This window comes from Vulpes lagopus, chromosome 15 (genome assembly GCF_018345385.1).
Source record: "Vulpes lagopus strain Blue_001 chromosome 15, ASM1834538v1, whole genome shotgun sequence".
NCBI lineage: Eukaryota > Metazoa > Chordata > Mammalia > Carnivora > Canidae > Vulpes > Vulpes lagopus.
In genome coordinates this window covers 34106827-34120059 of record NC_054838.1, presented here as the reverse complement: position 1 = coordinate 34120059, position 13233 = coordinate 34106827, and the positions used below count along the sequence as shown (strand labels likewise).

The window sequence follows — 13233 nt, the reverse complement described above, 5'->3', positions numbered from 1 at the left end:
AATCACCACACCCTGCTAACTCTTTTCATTCTGCCCTGGAGAGGAGGGTCAGGGATCAGCCTCTAGGGACCATTGTTTCTGCTATACATAGCAGAATATGCACATCCTGATTTAAATTTAGGCCCAACAAATTCCTAGCTGTGATACCTGAAGCAGGTAACTCCACTTTCCTGAGCTGTGATTTCCTCCCATGTCAGATGAGGGCTATATCTGACTGGTTGTATTGATTTTCTAGGGTTGCTGTAACAAAATATTACAGTCTAGATAGCTTACAACATCAGAAATGTATTGTCTCTGATTCCAGAAATTCTGGATCCCAGAAGCCAAAAATCAAGTGTCAGCAGGGCCATGCTCCTGCCGCAGGTACTAGAAAAGGATTTGTTTCAGGCCTCTCTCCTAGCTTCAGGGAGTTCCTTGGCTTTTAGCAGCATGACTCCAGGCACACACCTGTGTCCAAATGTCCCTCTTTTATAAGGACACTGGTCTCATTGCATTAGAGACCCACTCTTCTCCGGTAGGACGACTACTTAACTAAGTATATCTGACACAGTCCTTCTTCCAAATATTTGCGTCATGCTCTGAGGTACTGGGGGATTACAAGTTAACTCATAGCACTGACCAATCTCATAGAATTGTATCAAAGGCATTCACAGGAAAGGCTGAATACTTTGTAAAAGACCAGAGCAATATATGGGTTTGTTTTTTTCTAAGAAAGATTATAATTGAGGAATTTAGGATTTAGTAATTTAGTAAGCAATTTACACAAGGATATATAAGAAATAGTGAAGATAGGACTTTGAACACATCCGTGTAGTAAATATTTTAAATACCTATTACATGGCAGGCTCTGTTATAGTGCTAGAAACTCAGCCTTGAACAAAATAGACAAGGTCCCTGACCTCATGGATCTTACATTCTAGTGGGGGCAAATAAATGTTAATGAAATAAACAAGTAAATATATAGCATGCACTGGAGTATAAATAAAAATAAAATCCAATAAGGGAGTAGCAAATAAGGGAATGGAAGATGCTGTTCTATATAGGATGTCAAAGAATTCTTCTTTGATGAGACATGTTAGCAGAATCTTTCCTGACTGCAGTAAAGGAGCCAGTTTAAGTGAAAGGGGAGCCACTGAAGGGTGGTAAACAGGTTGGGGGGGGTTCTCATTTTTGTTTTAGAAGAATCACTCTGGAGACTGTCTGGACAGTAATTTGTAGCAAGGCAAGAGTCGAAGTAAAGATATCAGTTAGGAGGTGATTGCAGAGATCTATGTGAGAGTTGATAGTGGTATAAACTGGGAATAAGGGCAGAGACGGAGGAAAGATTTGGGATATATTTGGAAGACACAATTAACAGCATTTGCTGATGAATAAGATGTGGGATATAAGATAAAAAGAATAAAGAATGATTCCCAGGTTTTTGGCCAGAGCAACTAGGTGAATGATTATGCCATTTATTGAAACATATGGGGGTATACCATATTTGGAAGAAGCCACAATTTGGTTTGGGACATCTTAAATATGAAAAGCCTATCTGACAGTTGAGTGGAGATTCTTAGATGTGGTATGCAAAGGGGTGTAAAAATATGGAGTTTAGGGCACACGTTGGGACTAGGGATAGGTAGTCTTTAGATGGCATTTATGCCCTGACTGGATGTTGCGGCCTAGCAAGTGAGTGCAACTAGAGAGGTCTAATGATGAGCCCTAGGGCACTATGAATATGGAAGATCAAGAGAAGGACCCAGCAGGAGAGACTTTGTAGGATGGGTTAATGAGAAAAGTGGGAAACCAAGGGGGTCTCAGGAGCTAAGTAAGGAACAGTTGATTCAGGGAAGTTGTAACTAATTCTGCCAAAGGGCTGGAAAGAGATCGAGTACACAGATCTACACTGGCCATTGGTTTTGTTATTGTACATGTCATTACCTACCTAATAAAAGCAACTCTGGTGGTATTTTTGAGAGTAAGTTAGTTAAGGAGAAAATAGAATATGAGGAAGTAAAAACAATGAGAACAGACCCTTATATTTTATGTTATCGGCTACCACAATTTCTTAGAAGCAGTGGAGGTAACAGTTCAGAGAGTAGGCTCTGCAGTCATAGACTTTGGCCATTTTTCTGAGTGTGCCATTTGTTACCAAGTCACCTAACCTCTTTAGTCACAGTGTCCTTAGGTACAAAGTAGACATAATAGTATAACCATTTGAAAATACTGTGAGGGTTAAATGAGATAAGTAAGTAAAGTTTAATACATTGCTAGCCAATAAGTGCTCAATAAATATTACAACTTTTACAAATGTCAGCAAAGTACTGGTATAGTTTCAAGGCTCTATATAGTTTGTTATGTCTGGGAGCAATTGGTAGCATAAGGGGATAATTATGACAATACATGTTATGAGGGCACCTGAGTGGATCAGTCGGTTAAGCATCTGCCTTTGGCTCAGTTCATGATCCCAAGGTGTTGGGATCCTGCATTGGGCTCCCTGATAGAACAGAGTCTGATTCTCCTTCTGTCTTTCCCTTGCTCATGCTCTCTCTCTCTCTCTCTCTCTCTCTCTTGCTCACTCTCGCTCTCTCAAGTAAGTAAATAAAATCTTAAAAAAAAAAAAAAGAATACATATTATGATTCTCCTTGACATGAGAACAGAGCAGTATAACGGAAAAACCATAAACACTAATCTATATTAATTTTTCATGGGGTGTGTCAAGGCGGAACAGCCAGGCAGTGCAGGGGAACAGAGAGAGAAGAAATGGTTCTGGCAGAAATTTTGGGGGATCATGGCAGAGCAAGGATCTAGAAATCATGGAAAGACTTAGAACAGACCAAGCCTTTGTCAAGCCATATGGTAGATAACCCACATATCAATAGATAGGAAATAACCTCTCAAGCATAGTTTTCACTTCTCTTCGCTGCACACGGTATTTGTACCCGGCCTTTCTAACCATTTAGAAATTCAAGTCCGTCTCTCTCCCTCTCTCCCAACCTCCAATTACATTGCCTACCTCAGCTCCTACAGGGCCTAGTATTAAGTATAGTCATGGAAGAGAAGGGCATCTCATCCATGCATGTTCCAGACCCCCTAGTAAGATGCATATAGGGAAAAGTAAACAAGGAGGGGGTAATCTATATGTAAACAAATTAACTTGGCCACTGAGCCATTCTCTAGAAACACAAAGCTAAGAAAAATCTCTCCTGTTTTAACCTGCATAGCCTGCATCACCTTGTCCCGTGGAGGGCTACCACTGCTGTTGCTCAAGGAATGTTGATCACATACATCGAAGATAGCAGTTTCTTAAATGGATGGATGACTTCATCAGATTCAGAGCACACAGGTAGCCAAATGCTAGGGTATACTGACTTAGGACAGCAGTTTGTAGTAAAACCCTCGAGAAAGAGATATCTGGGGATCCCTGGGTGGCGCAGCGGTTTGGCACCTGCCTTTGGCCCAGGGCGCGATCCTGGAGACCCGGGATCGAATCCCACATCGGGCTCCCGGTGCATGGAGCCTGCTTCTCCCTCCGCCTGTGTCTCTGCCTCTCTCTCTCTCTCTGTGACTATCATAAATAAATAAAAAAAAAAAATTAAAAAAAAAAAAAGAGATATCTGTCTCCTTGCCTGGTACACCTTAACTCCATGGCAGTAATGTATAGCTGTGTGCAAAAATTCACTGTCATGATGAACTTTGTGACAGGTGTTTATTTGAAACAGGTGAAGTAAACCTAGTTGGTCTCACTGTGAACAGCAAACCACTGTAAATATGCTTTCCTGGGCTAGTGAGTTCATCTGACTAATGGTGGAAATGAAGTAGGTAGAAGCTCCTGAGCTGAACAAGCAACCCAGAGCAGAGCCCTGAAGCCTATCATTCTCTGGCAGAGAGCCCATGTATTCCTGGTGACTGTAGTCTAGATGATGGACGTTTCTGAGGCTTCGCCCCTTCTTCATAGGCAGGCAGATGGGAAGACTTCTTGGCAAACACCAACTGACATTTTAAATGACAATTTAAAGGGAAAGTGAGGTAGAAATCCATTTCCCAAAAGAAATATGCTAAGAAAGATAGCAGTTTAGGAAAATATGTCAGGCACTGTACTTTCTTGATATGGTTTACTTAATCTTGCAAGGTAGCTATTAGCAAAACCCATTGTATAGATAAAGCAACCCATTTTATAGTGAATTCATTGCAAAACCAGGGTTTGTTTGTTTATTTTTAAGATTTTTATTTATTTATTTATGAGAGACATAGAAAAAGAGGCAGAGACACAGGCAGAGGGAGAAACAGGCTCCCTACTGGGAGCCTGAGGTGAGACTCAATCCCAGGACCCTAGGATCACAACCTGAGCCAAAGGCAGACGCTCAACCACTGAGCCACCCAGGTGCCCAAAACCAGGGTTTAAGCACAGGTCTGTTTGGTTCCCAAACCTGTGATCTTTTCCTAATTTCTACTAAAGGCCATAGTAAATAAATCTGCTCACATTGCTCATCTGCCTCTGACAGTTAAATAGGAAACGCTGCTTGGGAAAGGATGATATGTTTAAGAGTGTGAGTTTCGAAACCAAGTTGCCTGGAGTCAATTCCAGCCCTGCCACTGAGCAGCTGTGATCCTGCTCGGATTTGTTAACCTCTCTGAATCTCAGTTTTCTCATCTGCCATATGTTATTCATGATAGATAATACCTACGTCATAGGGGTGTTTGAAGATTAAATGAGTCTAGGCACCTAGAACACTGCCTGGCACTTGAGAAGTGCTCAGCAGTGGCTATTCTTATTATCGGACACATTTTCTAGCGTTGATATTCAATGAACACAAAGAGGTAGTACTGAGCGTGTCAGAGAGGAAGCGAAAAGCTCAGGCCCCGCTCTGCTTCTCCATGCAGCCTGCCTGTTAATGATTTGGGATCAGTCAATGATACTGATTTCTGCATGTTTTCTCATATTCAGGGTTTCCATGCTCTAGAGGCAGCATAGTAGGATAGAAAGAACAACACTGTTCTTGACATCGGGAGACCTGGATTCGGGTTCAAGCTCAAATCACACTTGGAAACTGTGGGACCTGGGCAAGTCCCCTTATCTTTCTTGCAAGGGGTTCCTCACCTGCACAGTGAACAGGCTGAAATCCCTAATCACCGGGGGTCCTTGAACCCCTGGATTTTGGTGAATATCGATCGAACAAAGTCACTTAACTTCCCTGAGCCCTGCCGGCTCATTTATATTGTAGCACTACACCTCTCCTGGTTGCCGGGAGGCTCAGAGAGAGTGGAGGTGTCTGGTACGCTGTGACATGCTCTGCGAACAAGAGGGCTGATCCTTACAGAACAACTGTGATGAGAATTAACCCTGAGTACTATGGCCCGCTGTGCATATGTTTGAGATGCTGGGGCTTTTTGCATTTTGCCATCTTTGCCTACCCCCCACTGGGTTGGATGGATCCACCTTAACAAGGTGTGGGGGAACACAAGTGGAGGGTGGGGGTGCAGTGCTGATGGTGGGAAAGCATCTTATTGGTTAATGCTGGTACATCCCCAGCACCAATTACTGTCACTGCTCCTAAAGCTGATATATTTATCAGGATGAGTTACAAGGAAATATATGTACCCAGGGAACGAGAATGCTGCATGGTCACCCCCTGTGATGTAAAATATAAGAGTCTAGGAGGGGCTGTTTTATAATTCATCAGGTTTCGCTAGTGAGTTCCGTCGGAGTCTTAGTTATAAAGGCAAGTGTGAACCGGACGGCAGACAGGAGAACCTGGCACCAAGGAGACGGAGAAGCTGCCTGTGGTGCCTCCTGCCTCCTCCCTGCTTTGTTCCAATAATTTTGCGCTCGGTAAGTTCCCTGGCTTTGCAGCTAATCGTTGTTGTTGAATGAGCTTGGCAAATGAATCTGTAGTTTGGAATATGCACTTGCTGTCAGAAGAGTGTGTCAGTGTTTGGGCTTCTGACAAATTCCACAGTTCCCTTTAATGAGCAAAATAGCTTAAAAGATGAAACAAAACCCGGCAAATCAATTATTCACCTTGATCCTTGGAAGGCTGCTTTCTTTGGTTGCTAAAGTTTCTCAGGTTTCATTCTGTCAGTCTCATTCGTTGGAGGAGCTTTGAAAAGAACAAGTCTCTTTGTCACGAAATTGTTTTTCTCAGCTGCCAAAAGGAGGTATGTACAGGGTGGTTCGTCCATCCCCGCCCCCAGCTCACTCTCCCCAGCAATCGGTAAATCTTAAAACAGACCGTTTGCCTGGTAACCAGCTCCAGCAGAGCTGAACCTGTGCAAGGCATGATTCAAATTGCAATCTTTTGTGTGAACAGAACTGAGGGGCTGTGAATAATTGTCATTGTGGAGATTATTGTGAAACTCGGGGTGCTGGTAGACCCTGCATTTTGCCGGGATGGGATCAGCATCGGAGGAGGTTTGCATTTGGCATGCCTGTTGATGGTGTGGAAAGGGAGTGAAAGAAAAGCCGGCTTCCTATGGAAAGAGCTGTGCAACACCCCCGTAGGACAAACAAATGCACACGGCATGACTATTGAATTTGCGTAACTTGTCATTGTTTTCTCTAGTTTCCTATTCCCATTAAGAATTACCTGAAGCTGATTTTGATGCTCATCTGGGTATGCTCCAGGTCCTCGCCCTGGCGAGAGGCAGGGTGAGCACTAACTCCTGGCCAGCTAGCCATAGGAAGTCCTTTCCTCCCCAGAAGGAAAGAAGTGAAAGCTGTACCTTCCCGGACTCCTTTCTGCTGTCTTCTTTTGCCTCTGTCCAAATCTCATGGAAACCAACAGCTTGACGTACTTTTTTTTTTTTTCAGTAGCAGATTTAACTGTGGTGTCATATGGCATATTATATATGGAGAGGAATAGCAAGACATTTTTCTGAATGTTTAAGTGTGTCTGGCTTGTTGACATTTGCTTTATTTCTTTCACCAGCAAGGAACTACTGCCTTCTGAACCTATAAATGTGTGTCTGTCCAAAGTGTTTACCTTACGCATAATTGTACTTTCTCTTTAGTCGTAGAATATATAGATCCGATGAGAATATGCTCTTTATCCTCAAGGAAACAACTTACTTTCGCATCTCTTCGAAAAGAATGGATGCATTTATTTTTCACTGAAGACTTAGCTTGCTCTTTGCTTTTTCCTGATAAAAATTTTGGTCATCAGTACCACTATGCTTCCGATAAAGTTCTTTCTCCTTTCCTAGTATACTTTCTGATTGCGCCAAAACTTGGCAGATTTGGAATATGGAATATATCTTTTTCCAGGAACACATTTTTCAGGCATATTTCTCTTGTCCATAAATAGCTTTTCCATATTTTCCATTTCTCTGAAGAAGTTCTGTTTAAAAGACCAGAGGAGTGATGTATTGTGGTTGGCACTTAGGGGTGTGTAACCTGAGACTTGGTTTCTAATCTACAACCAGCTGCCCCACATGGGGTCTGTAAAATGTCTTTTCATCTTATGTTCACCTCAAAGCCTCTGGGCCCCAGCAATAATGATTAAGGTAGCAAATTCAGCAGATCATTGCAGGTATAAACAAACATCTGCATCTGATGGTCTGACCAGCCTGTGAGGCTTTGTAAAGCTCAGGACATTCAGCCGAAGGTTCTTAAAAACTGTTAATGGATTTTAATGCCAAGAACAATATAGCTGTAAAGTATCTTTGCCATGTATTGTATGTTGGATTTTATTGTGCCACATTTTTTAAAAATCTCATGCCAGAGCCCATGGTTTATTTTGTGGCACTGAGTTTTGATTCAGCATGGTTTTATTGAGAAATAAACCAATGTTCCAAGCTCAGTTTATTAACTGAGTTTCTTCTTATTTGGTGGTGGTTTTTTCATCTTCTCCACCCACCAAGAATAAGATCTATTTATAGCAACAAAAGAAAATTTAGCATGAGTTATTCTCAATTAAATTTACAGCAAGACAAACATGAACTGTGACAAGAACCTTCTGAGAAGCACATACACACAAAAACATGTCTCTCAACAAAGGATTAAGAGCCAAAGAGGCATTAACATTTTGCCTACGTGACATATATCATTCTCTTTGAGAGAGGTTGGGAAGGGTGAAAGGGGGAGAGGTTTAAAGGAGCTGCTCAGAGCCTGGCTTCAGCTGTATGAGAATGAAAAGGGCAGGGGTTTTGTGTGGCTATGATCCAAGCCTCACTCTCCTTACCTGTCAAGTGGGAGAGGGGAAAGCTAGGAAGATTACACCAGACAGGTGTTGTATGTCAAGCAAGTGGTATACTGTGTGGCACAAAGGGGACCCAATAAAAGGTGGTCATTAATTTTGTAAAATATGTTAACAAAATCTGATGTTGGTTTTGAAGGAACCGTACACAGTAAAAATAAATTTTTTCTTGTTAGTAAGATATAGTCCTTAGAGCTAGATAATTTGGTTTTGTTTTTGTTTTGGAAACCTAGTAAAGATGGAGTTACTACCTTTCAGGTTACTTTTAACTAATTTTTAGAATGGCATCCAAAGTCCTTACATTATTCAGAGAACAAACTCGATTTCAAATGGGCAGCATGGAAACAAACTGATGCCAAAAAATACAGGATAGCATTCTAAGTTTTTTGCTCAATGATGATTAGGTCAGAATTCCAGCCCTGGCACTGCATTAAAATACCTGATTATTATAGTAAATGTCATGTATTAAGTCCCATGCAGAGTACTGAATGTCTTGCCTTTATTTTCTCATTTAGTCCTCATCACTATCCTACCAGGTAGGTTCTCTTTTGCTTCCCATTATCAGATGAGGAAATGAGATTGGAGAAAATCTCATTAAATACTACTAATTTAAATTGGTGTATGGCAGCACCAGAACTGGAACTCATACCTGTCTGACTAGAATCTACACTGCAACCATCATGTTGGAAATAGGATTTACCCAGTTCTATGTGGTTCCATTTTGGAAATTTTGCCCTATATCTGCTTTGATTCTTCTCCTCACATATTAAACCTCTATCATTTGGGGTGGGGGTGTGGAAAAAAAAGAGTTTTGAAGATTTCCTTTTCTTTTGTTCTTTATTTTGGTCTATTCAAATCAAGATCACATTTTCCTGAGCTCTCTTTACAATTCTCACCAAAATATAAAACTTAGTATAAAAAGATACAAAAACTTAAAAGATGGTAAATCTACCAAATTCAAGATAAGATCTAAAAGTTTACCCAGAATTACAAATGCCCTTTGACCTGGGCAACCTTCCCCTTACCTTGGGTTTTACAGGGGTCTATTGCCAGGAGAGGGGACCATTTGGATCTTGTTCTCTAGACCATATTCTGGATAAATAGGGCCTCAGAATTTCTTCCCCAAACACTCCTGAGCCTAATTGCAGGAGTTGTACCATGTGCTTACCCCTTGGGTATGCAGTAAAACCAATCTGTTTGGGAGTGAAGGATGAGTCTAGAGGTTGGGGATTTGTAGATCAGAGCTTGGGCTCATGAGTTGGGATGTTCACACATCTACATGAAAGTTGTTTCATGGGGCAGGAAGAAACAATGGCAAAGAAGAGGGGCTGGCCCAGGTCTGGGGGAATTTACTTGTGTTCTTGCTCTGACTCCTCAAAATGTTAGGGACAGCCCTACTCTGTGCTGAAGAATATTTGCTTATATTTCAGGAGACTGAAGCTAAATTTCCAGTGGGTTGGTTTTATGAGGCTTTTGTTTGTTTTTGTTTTTTTGACCTGTTTCCCATTAAGCCAAAAGAAATCATTTGAACAAGAAAGTGGTCAAAGCTATGAAAACCTGCAACTAAAAGTTTTTCAGGTTCCATTTTGGAATTGATAGCAACATGATTGAGGCTAGACACTGGCCTTTCTTCCAGCTCACAGGCACTGACTGACTTTAGAAGGTGACTGTAGTAGGGTCAGCTGGATTAAAATTCTCTGCCATCTATCTTTTATGCCATTTGAAAATATAGTTGCTCAGAGAGACTTTTGTTAATTTCAGGTACTCTTTTCTTATCTGTAGTTTTAAATTGTGGTTGTAACCCTCAGCACAGCCTTACAGGCCATTTTGAAAAGGAGCAGTGGCAGCGAATGGCTTTGTATGGACTTCAATCATTATCATAGCCCTTTTTCTATCCAGGCCACAAGCTCCCAATGGCTCCTTTTCATTTTCTCTTCTATTGGATACAAAGACCCACCTAAGAAGAACTAACAGCCAGAAGTTCCAGGCAAAATCTCTGACTATTAAGAATCTTGAGGATTTAAGATTGTTTTTTTTTTTTTCTTTTTAATGCAGTGGAAGCTATTATGCAGTGAACAGAGTGATTTTTGGTCTTGTTTTTATTACTCTTCATAAAGTAGCTTCTAGATGGAAAGGCAGGATACATCTTGAGAAGTATTCCCTACTACCAAATTTTACAACCTTGCTTTTCTTAGCTATAAAGCAAGTATAGTATTAACTGTCTCAAGACTGTTGGGAAGATGTAAGCTCATTTACATGTTTATTCATATCCCAGTAAAGAGCTATTCCCTCATCCATGTGGAAACATCTGATACATCAGATACTTAGCACATAGTGTGACTACATTAAATGTTCACTCAATCTGAAAACTCAGCAATTAGGGGTGTCTGAGTGGTTCAGTCTGAGATTCTGACTCTTGATTTTGGCTCAGGTCGTAGTATCAGGGTCATGGGATTGAGCTCCACATGAGGCTGTGCACTGAGTACAGACTCTGCTTGTCTTTCTCCCTCTGTTCCTCCCACTGCTCTCTCTTTCTTTTTTTCAAATAAATAAACAAAATCTAAAAAAAAAAAAAAAATACTCCAGTTAAACTGATAACTCTATGATGACCAACGGGTGTCCCACATTTATTTTGCCTAGCAGAGGTGGTAGTAGGAATGGTCCAGGGAGCTAAAACACAAACAAAACAGGATAAAACAAAATCTATCATTTTAACCTCTACGTTGAAAACTCCTGGTAGTAAACATGTTGGTGGTACTAATCCCATTGATTTTTACTTTCTTTTTAATGCTCTTTGTATCTTTTGAAATGTTGTAATGAGCATGCATTGTTTATACAATTAGGAGGAAAAAGGAGAAAAAATCATTTTTAGGGAATTGAATTAAAGTAGGAAATGATTAAGATTAGATTATCTGGAAGATATCTAACTTTATGGGAAAGTCAAGTCAAATATAAAATAATATTCAAAATACTTGGGAAAGAGATATTTTCTGATCTGAATAATCCAGACTAGCTTACTTTATTTATTTGTTTGTTTTTTATCTTTTATTAATCATTTATTAAGCATAGATGAGTGCCAGATATTCTGCAAGTGATAAGATTGCAAAGATGAAAAATTATAATCTTTGAACTCAGGGATTATAGAACCCAAAGAAAATGAAGATATGAGCCCACAATTCAAACACAGTATGATTTTCACTGTGCTATAAAAGGGACACATAAGGTTTCTCTCTGGTGCAAGTAACAGAATCCATGACTCAAATTGACTTGTTCAGCAGGGGATGCATTGGTAACTGTATCAATAAAGCCAACTTTAAGAAGTCTGATCCTATGGCTCGTGAGGTAGTCAAGAAATTCATTTCTTTTGGTTTTGTCTTTTTTTTTTTTTTTTTTTTTTGGTATTAGCTGCACCATAAGACTAACTCCCCTCGTCGTTCCAGGACAGTCATCAATGACTCTGGGCAACTTATTTTCTTAGTCATATCTAACCAGAAAGAGATTCTGAGAATGGTCCCTAAAATTCACTTCGAATGGCTTACCCATGAACATAAAACCAAGTCACTAGCTGCATTTGGGAGCTTAGTCAAGATAAAGACAGCTTCCTCACAACCTTCTGTGTTCCCAAACAAAATTTGGCACTTGTCTCTATTAGGAGAGGATGGTGGTGGTGATGGACCCTGGCCCATCCAACATCCAACAGCCATCTCAAATTTGTGATATGTGAATCACATAATGTAAAACATTCACTGGAATTAATATGTAACATAATGGAAAGAAGGCCCAGCATATGATGGTGCATGTCCTTAGACTGGCTTCTATGTTTAGTAGGGATTTGCCAAGGGATAATAAACAGAGAAAGACTTCAAGGTAGAGGAAAAAAGCTCTCTGCAGTAACAACTAACAACTAACCAGGTTCAACTCCTGCTTATCTTTATATTGGCACTACTGCAAAAATTACCAGCCAGAAGCCATCTGCCTGGTGGTATAATTAACAGAAAACCTAACATATCAGTTTCACCAAAACCTGCTGTTGGATGATGGCAGTTGGATTTTAAGATAAACTACAGTCAAATGTTCTTATTTTTTACAGCGTGACTATAGATTTGGTCAATTTAGTGTGAACCTTCAAATTTATGTCTCTGGCTCGAAACTACAGTACTTTAGAGCTAGACCATACCATTGTCTTTTTTTTTTTCTCCCTTTTTGCTTCTGATGAAACTTGTTCAAGGTTAATGACTTACCCATTGCCTCAAATTTCTGTGGATTTTGATATCATGAAATTTGCGATGCTAAAAAATGGGGGTACTTTTGACAAAAATTTGTTTACCAGTTGTATATATGTCACATTGAGAATGAGATAGACTAAAATAAAATATTTGTTAGTCAAATGTCAATGCTCTGTAGCAAAATTAGACTTTGGTGACTGTGTGATTCACAGTTTATGTAATTTATCAGTCCTTCAGTTCTTCAGCCTTAGGCAATAAGGCTTTACTTGAGGAAGTAAAATATTTCCTGAATAAGATTGTAGTGGATGGGCTTGGTAGTAGTTTGCACTAAAACTCCTGGATCTAGATTCAATTAGCTGTGTTTGGATTGTTTTCCAGCTTTGCAGTCTAGAAGAGGAAGTGACAGGACTTAATTACTTTCTATAGGAAGTATACTCATACTATTTATGATTTTTCTGGCATCCAAATGTAATCATAAAACATTATTTTTAACTCATGAAGCTTGTCTCAATACTGTCAACCTGCCTACCTAATGAGCTTGCATCTAAATATTCATTGGTCTAGCTTCTTTCCAAAGAACGCTCAATAATGGGAGCACACAGAATCTAAGTATATTTCCTTGGGCCATTTGCTTCTGGTATAGTAAAACTGCTCAAAAAAAACAAAAAAAAAAACAAAAAAAAACACCTTGCAGCCGGTCATGTTCCAGTGGCCCTGACCCAGCTGTGTCAGTGAGAAACTTAAGACATACTCAGAACTCAGAAAACATACTTGAGTTAGAGAAGACTGCAGTAGCCACACAGGAAATGCTCCACAGGGCACTGGTTTC

General features: G+C 40.2%; 1 protein-coding gene across 22 annotated transcripts in view; it reads left to right on the top strand.

Moving 5' to 3' along the window:
* The window catches only part of DLG2 (discs large MAGUK scaffold protein 2), a 1981735-nt gene that overhangs the window by 1773001 nt on the left and 195501 nt on the right, over positions 1 to 13233 (top strand). Inside the window, exon 1 of one of the 22 annotated variants that reach the window (XM_041730238.1) lies at positions 5559 to 5816. The exons of the other annotated variants lie outside the window; for them this stretch is intronic. The gene's annotated coding sequence lies outside the window, so the exon portion shown is untranslated. Of the gene's footprint in view, positions 1 to 5558; positions 5817 to 13233 lie in introns of those variants that run through there. 22 annotated transcript variants of the gene reach the window in all.